We start from the raw sequence: 6,894 nt of genomic DNA on the forward strand, positions 1-6,894 counted from the left end.
TTAAAATTGAATTTTGACATGGCTTAAGCCTTCCGCCAGTGTTCCAACAGTCCAAGGGCATCCTTGACCAAGATCAAGGGTTTAGAATTCAGCAAGATTGTAAAAGCTAAGTCACTCCCTTACACAGGAATTTACCATCACTTAAAAAGAAGGAAGTTTCAGACCAAAGGAGAAACCAGAATAGATACTATAGCAGAGTTACACCCATACACACCTATTTACAATGGCCTAAGGGGAAGGTGGACAAGAGACTAAAATAGGAACTGTGGCAAGGACGCGAAGCCCTTGACCCTGGCTTCTAAGATTAGTGAATTTTAGGTGGAGCCCTTGTTGATCCCAGCTGTTATCAATGTATTCTATCCTGGGTGGTTCCCGTTAGACCTTTTGTGTTTACATTCCTCTGTTTTATGTAAGATTCCGGTTACCTCAATTGTACCGTTCGAATATGTCACCCAACTTCCTTATTGTCCTCTGCATAAAAAGTCTGATGTTCGAGTTGTAAAATTACATTCAGATTCCACACAAACTCTCCTGCGTGTGTGTCTGTCTGTCATTCATCCACGCTTTGCCCACCCGCGTCGAGAGACCCCGTTCCACGCAGACACAGGGACCCAGAAGGTCTGCGGCAGCAAGGCAGGACATGATGTAGAAATCATGAGAGAACGCGCTTACTGGCTTGCTCAGCTTGCTTGCTTATACCACCCAGGACCAGCTGCTCTGGAGTGGCATCACCCACAGTAGGTTGGCTCACCTGCCCCACGTCAGTCACTAATTTAAAAAGTGCCCAGCAGGCTTGCCTACAGGCTGATCTTGTGGAGTGTTTTCTCAGTTGTGATTTCCCTCTTCTGACATGACTCTAGCTTATGTCAAGTCAACAAACAAACAAATGAACAACAATAGCAAAACAACCAGGATACCTTCATTCTAGAGCCCGGACTTTGGGGAAGAACCAAAGAGCATATGAACCAGCAGCTGGAGCCAGGCAAACGGTGTGTCAAATGCCCCCCGGGAGCTTATGCAATAGCTGAATGGTGTGTGGCACCAAGGGTGGATGCCTGAGTAGCAGCTCCAGTCCTCCAGGGCTCTGCCTGTCAGCGAAGGGACAGCAGAGACCAAAGGCTGCAAAGCCAAGTGGGGACTGAAAATCCGTGCCTGGCCATTTATGCTACACCGGAGCATTGGAGTCTACCCCACACAATAGGGACTGCTGGGGCTCTGAGGATAATGAGGGGTGGGAGCTTTGGGGGTTGTAGTTGAGGTGGGGGGGTGTCTAATAGAAGTCCCTTACTCAGAGTGTGGAGAAGTCTGCATGATATGGGGAGGAGGCACTCTTCTTGTACCATATCCTGGACATTGGCCTTGCTGGTCCTGTCTGTCTCTCCCATTCTGCAGCTGTGCCACTGAGCCCCTGATATTCATGTTTGTGACAGTGACCTTTGGATTTTAGGTATCAAGAAGATTCTGGGGCAGTGTTGCCTGCTTGGAATTTTAAGAAGCCAGGTACCTGGGTTCAAATCTGAATTCAGATATTTCTTATGTTGACCCAGAGGGGTCCTATATGTGGCCTTCCTGTTTTTGTTTTTATAGACAGTGTTGATATTGTGAAGAGTCAAAGGCTTAAAACGGGCAAAGGTCTTAGAGAAAGATCTCAGACAAGAAAATATGAAATAAAATACTGGCATTTGACTGCAGTTTCTGTTGGAGATATCTTTGAGAAAAGGACTGGTCTCTATTTTTTGAAGGGAGGGAGAGTAACTGATGGGACAACTTGACTTTATGTAGAAAAAGCCAAGGTGTCTGGTTGCCCACTGTCTTAATTAGGGTTTTACCGCCGTGAACGGACACCATGACCAAGGCAACTCTTATAAGGTCCACATTTAATTGGGGCTGGCTTATAGGTTCAGAGGTTCAGTCCATTATCATCAAGGCAGGAACATGGCAGCATCCAGGCAGGCATGGTGTAGGAGGAGCTGAGAGTTCTACATCTTCATCTGAAGGCTGCTAGCAGAAGACTGACTTTTAGGAAGCTAGAATGAGGGTCTTAGAGCCCATGCCCACAGTGATACACCCACTCCAACAAGGCCACATCTACTCCAACAGGGCTATACCTACTTCAATAAGGCTACATCCACTCCAATAAGGCCACACGTCCTAATAGTGCCACTCCCTGGGCCAAGCATATACAAACCATCACACCCGCCACACTGAGATGGTAGGACACTGTTGTTGACAACACCACTCACTCTGATTCAGGCCACAGAGAAATAAACCTTGACAGCTCAGGAAAGCCGTGGTTACCTACCACAGTGCAGAAAGGTGCTGCACGGGCTGCTATGGAAGCCTGCATGCTACAATGCTGACCTCTGACGGGATGTGCCTGCTGGTGTTGAAAGAACTCAGTGGGGAAACCCCCACTCAGCTCCCGATTTGGCGTGCACCCAAGAATCACGAATAGAACACAACACCTTGATGTAACAACAAGAGGTTTTTTAATGGCGGAGCTCCGGGTCAAAACGTATCTCACATAACAGGAGACAGTGGATTCAACCACGAGGCTTGGAAGCTAGGGGTTTTTATAGAAAAGGAGTGGGGCTGGGGGAGGAATTGGCGCGGTTTCACATGATTGGTCCATTTAAACATCAGCAGCCTGTAACATTTAACTTAGGTCAGAGGGGTGGGAGCTAGGGAGGCGATGGGCTTGCCCGGGCATGTCCTGGTCTGTTCTGCTATGTTCTCAGCCCCAGGTTTCAAAGCTCAGAAACAACTCTTTGGGCTATTTAACATACATTACATGAATTACAGTTTTATTTCCTTTCAGTGTCACCATGCCAACATAGTTAGAGACAACCAAGCACTTTCTAACTTGATTTAAGGCCTGCACCACAGTAGAGATTTTATGCCTATACTGTAAGCTTGGTCAAATGTCAGTGGCTCCAGAGGTCATGGGCTCTGGGTGGGAACCTATTATCGTTGTTTTACCAGATGGGCTTGCTGTCAAACTTCCTCCTAAATATTTGTATTCATGCACATAGATTTCTGCTGCCTGGAAGCTTGGTCAGAGAAGCCATTATCTGCATTGTCCAGCAGATAATGCAGAGACTCAGATGCATCCTAGGGCTGGTTCTGCCCGGAAGTTGATCTAGCGTCCCATCAGGTTCTGTTCCTCTCTCTTACTTCAGTCAGGTCTGATCCTCTGTGTATTTTTTTTCTGGGGGGGTGGGGTGGGTGGGGGAGTGTTGGTGTTGCCCATATTTAAAGTGAGCAGGTCTGGAAGCAGGAAGCCTGAGGGATCTTGCTAGAGGTGGCAAAAGGTCAGCTGAACAAAGCAGAGAGAATCGTGGGCTAGGAGACAGCGGGAGCGGACAATGGCAGCCGGGCTCAGAGAGCTGGGGTAGCAACTCATAAACTGGGGACATCCTGGAGGGTGGCTGGAGAGAAGGAGCCGAGCCTGAGCGGGTTGGAGGCTCTCGTGCTGTGTAGGCATCAAAGAGTGGCTTTGTTTTCACTCTCCTGTTAGGTTATGTACTTAGGTTACATATGTACGTAGGTTACATAAGTAGCGTACGTAGGTTACGTACTAATTACGGGCTTGCTTTACAGACTGGGAGAGATGGCAAAATGCCTGCCCGGGTCCCACAGCTAGTAAGTGGCAGGGCTGTAAAATGGCACTGGGTTCTGTCTGCCCCCAATGCCTGCTTGTCATAGTGCTGCAGTAACTGCCAGGGTCCGGGAATCCTGCCCCAAGTCTCCAAAATCATCTTAAATTCACAACCTGGAGTGGCGAGTTGAAGAGAAGCCGTTTCTTTCATATCCTCGATACATCGTATCTCTTTTCACAAGAAACCAGCAATTTGTTGGTGCTTTTCACAAGAAGCCAGCAACATTTGTTGATTTCCAGGCAGTGTGTGGGTGGCTGGGGTGTGGATTTCCGTGGAGCGTCTTACTGACGAATGACCTCAAGGGGGCTCCATCCGGCAGCTAGACAAGTCCTTTCCTGCTGGTCCGCAGAACTGCCAGTAGATGGCGCGCTAACCTCGTTCCCTGTCGGATGCTTCTTGCTGCTCAGCTCTCAGCTCTGATCACTGAAAGTCCCTCATTTAACAGACTCTGGCTCACATGCTGAGTTTCAGGGCTAGGTGTGAGCTTATATTCAGCCTTCCCAGGCCACTGCGGCTCAATGTAAGAGTTAATAAGACAGAAGTAGCCTGAGACAAGGGATTGGGACTGGAGAAGTCCTGGACTGAGTGGCTTTTGCTGTCTGTTGGAGGGTTGGGCATTCATAGAAACAGTCACCACCAAGTACTCAGTTTTTGCTCAAGAAGCTAATGGGGCCCAGTGCGGTGTCAAACCTGTGATCCTTCACTCAGGAGGCAGGCGCAGGTTCATGAATTTGGGGCCAGCCTGATCTATACAGGGGTCAGCCTGATCTATACAGTGAGCTCCAGGTCAGGCAAGACTATATAGTGAGATCCTATCTCAGAAGAAGGAGGAGGAGGAGAAGAAAGAGGAGGAAGAGAAAGAGGAGAGGAGGGAGAGAAGGAGGTGGAAGAACAAGCAGGAGGAAGAGAGGAGGATAAAAAGGAGAAGCAGGAGGAGAAAGAAGGAGGAAAGAGGAAGAGGAGGAGGAAGGAGGAGAAGGAGGAAGAGAAGCAGCAGCAGCAGCAGCAGCAGCAGCAGCAGCAGCAGCAGAAGAAGAAGAAGAAGAAGAAGAAGAAGAAGAAGAAGAAGAAGAAGAAGAAAGTGAGAGTTTCCTGGAAAGCAGACGTCATTGGTCATAGCTGGGGTTCAGGCAGATGCTGTGACACTTGGACTGACAGAGGAGAGGGACAAGGCTGGTGTAGCACCTACAGGCTGACTGGTGCTTTCCTGGGTACTGTGCATGTCTAGGTCACCCTCACAGCAGCTCTTTCAGGAGATAGTATTGTCCTCGTTGGACAGATAGGAGATGGGGTTTTGAGAGGGAAGGGTGTCAGATAGGCCAAGAGAAGCTGTGCTAACGGCACAGGGTGGTGGAGCGTAAGGGAGCTAGGGCCAGGATTTTAGAAGGAACAGACTGTGGGCCCTTTGGGAGCACTGGACTCAGAGAAGCCTTCCACAGTGAGTCAGGACAGCTCCTGGCTACAGGCTCTCCACCTGCAAGGTGACCTGGGTCAGGTCTCCAGACCAGCTCTGGCCCCTTACTTGAAGGCTTGACTGCTAAGGCTCATGGTCTTTGGATCCCAGGGCAGATGCTAGGGTGGGATAGAGAGGCAGGTCTTAGGCTGGTACCTCTTCCTGTCTGCTAGCCTTTGTGGAAGGCTCCTAAAGTTCGTTGGCTTGGCCTTGGTTTCTGGCTGAAGACATGTATGCAGCTTGTGTTTGATTCCGAATCACTTTGTTGGGCCTGCAATCCATGCTTCCCTAAGTCACACACCAAGGCAACTGCTCAGAAAACCAGTTGCTAGCTGCCTGTGGTACCTCGTGCCTGTGATTTCTGCATTTGGGAACTTGAGACAGGAGGATAACCACAAGTTCAGGACCAGCTTGGGCTATATATTCAGTTCCAGGCCAGCCTGGCTTACAGAGTGAGATACTATCTTGAATGTTTTAAGCAAGCAAGCAAGCAAGCAAGCAAGCAAGCAAGCAAGCAAGCAAGCAAGCAAACAAACAAACAAAAACCAGCCATCCCCTCAAAAACTCTTCCAGCCATGCTTGATCTTCTTCATACCCCCCTCCTCCTCTCCCTCCTCCTTCCTTCAAATAGTTCACTGTTTTTCACACAGACTCTGCTTTTCTTTGACTTTTTTTTTCATATATAATCTGTAAAGGGCTCTCACGTTATTTCAGAATATATTCTGGGCCCTATTCTGTGCTCAATTACACACCTTCTATAGTTGATTTTCATGAAATTTAAATAACAAAGAGGGGACGCTTATGTCATTTCTTCCTTATAAAAACACACCCTTTAAGTCCATTCCTGCTGGAAGGCTGCAGCGGTCCATCCGAAGCAGTTTAGCAGCTTGTGTGGGTGGCGTCTGTGCTGCCTCATTAGCAGTGGCTGAGAGGAGAGGTGTGTCCTGCAATCAGGAGCTACGGTTGCGCGCACTGCTCCCAATCTGAAAACAGCCTGCCCCGAACACCAAACTGTCCATCAGGACTCCACAGCAACATCTGCTTGTCCCTGGAAATGTGGCATAATGGGGCAGGGCCATGGTGGCCAGGGAGGTTTGGCAGGGAAGTCAGAGGCCTGTCTTGTGGGACCTGGATTGGAAGAAGACATCAACCTGGGGAGGGGGCCACAGATGGGCTGACCACAAAGCAGTCAGTACTCGTTGACCTGGCCTCCATGGCAGTCAGCAACCTGCAGGCTGCTTCCTCCACTGCCCAGGTTAACAGAGAGCCAGTGTTCTCCTGAGCTTGCCCAAAGTCCTGGGAGCCAGGGCAGAGCAACAAAGAAAAGCAATGTGCTCTATGGGACCCTGAGATGGCGCTGTTCTTTGAGCTCTAAGGTGATTATATTTGACATCCAGTTTTAGATTTTCCCATCCAGAGCCAGGCAGGGTAGTGTGCACCTGTAACTACAGTGATTTGAAGTTGGAGAAAGGGGGCAGAAGAAATGACTCAGTGGATAAGAGCACTGACTGCTTTTCCAGAGGTCCTGAGTTCACTTCCCAGCAACCACAGGTTGGCTCACAACCATCTGTAATGGGATCTGATGGCGTCTTCTGGTGCGTCTGAAGACAGCAATGGTGTACTCACAAACATACAATAAATAAAAACCTTTTAAAAAAAAAGTTGAAGAAAAGATAATCAGGAGTTCAAGGTTATTTTCAGCTACTTAGTGAGTTTGAGGTAAGCCTGGGCCATGTTAGACTCCTCTCTTTAAAAAAAAACAAGATCAACCTTTTGGGTAGT

Source organism: Mus musculus, chromosome 13 (assembly GCF_000001635.26).
Source record: "Mus musculus strain C57BL/6J chromosome 13, GRCm38.p6 C57BL/6J".
In the NCBI taxonomy this organism is placed as follows: Eukaryota; Metazoa; Chordata; class Mammalia; order Rodentia; family Muridae; genus Mus; species Mus musculus.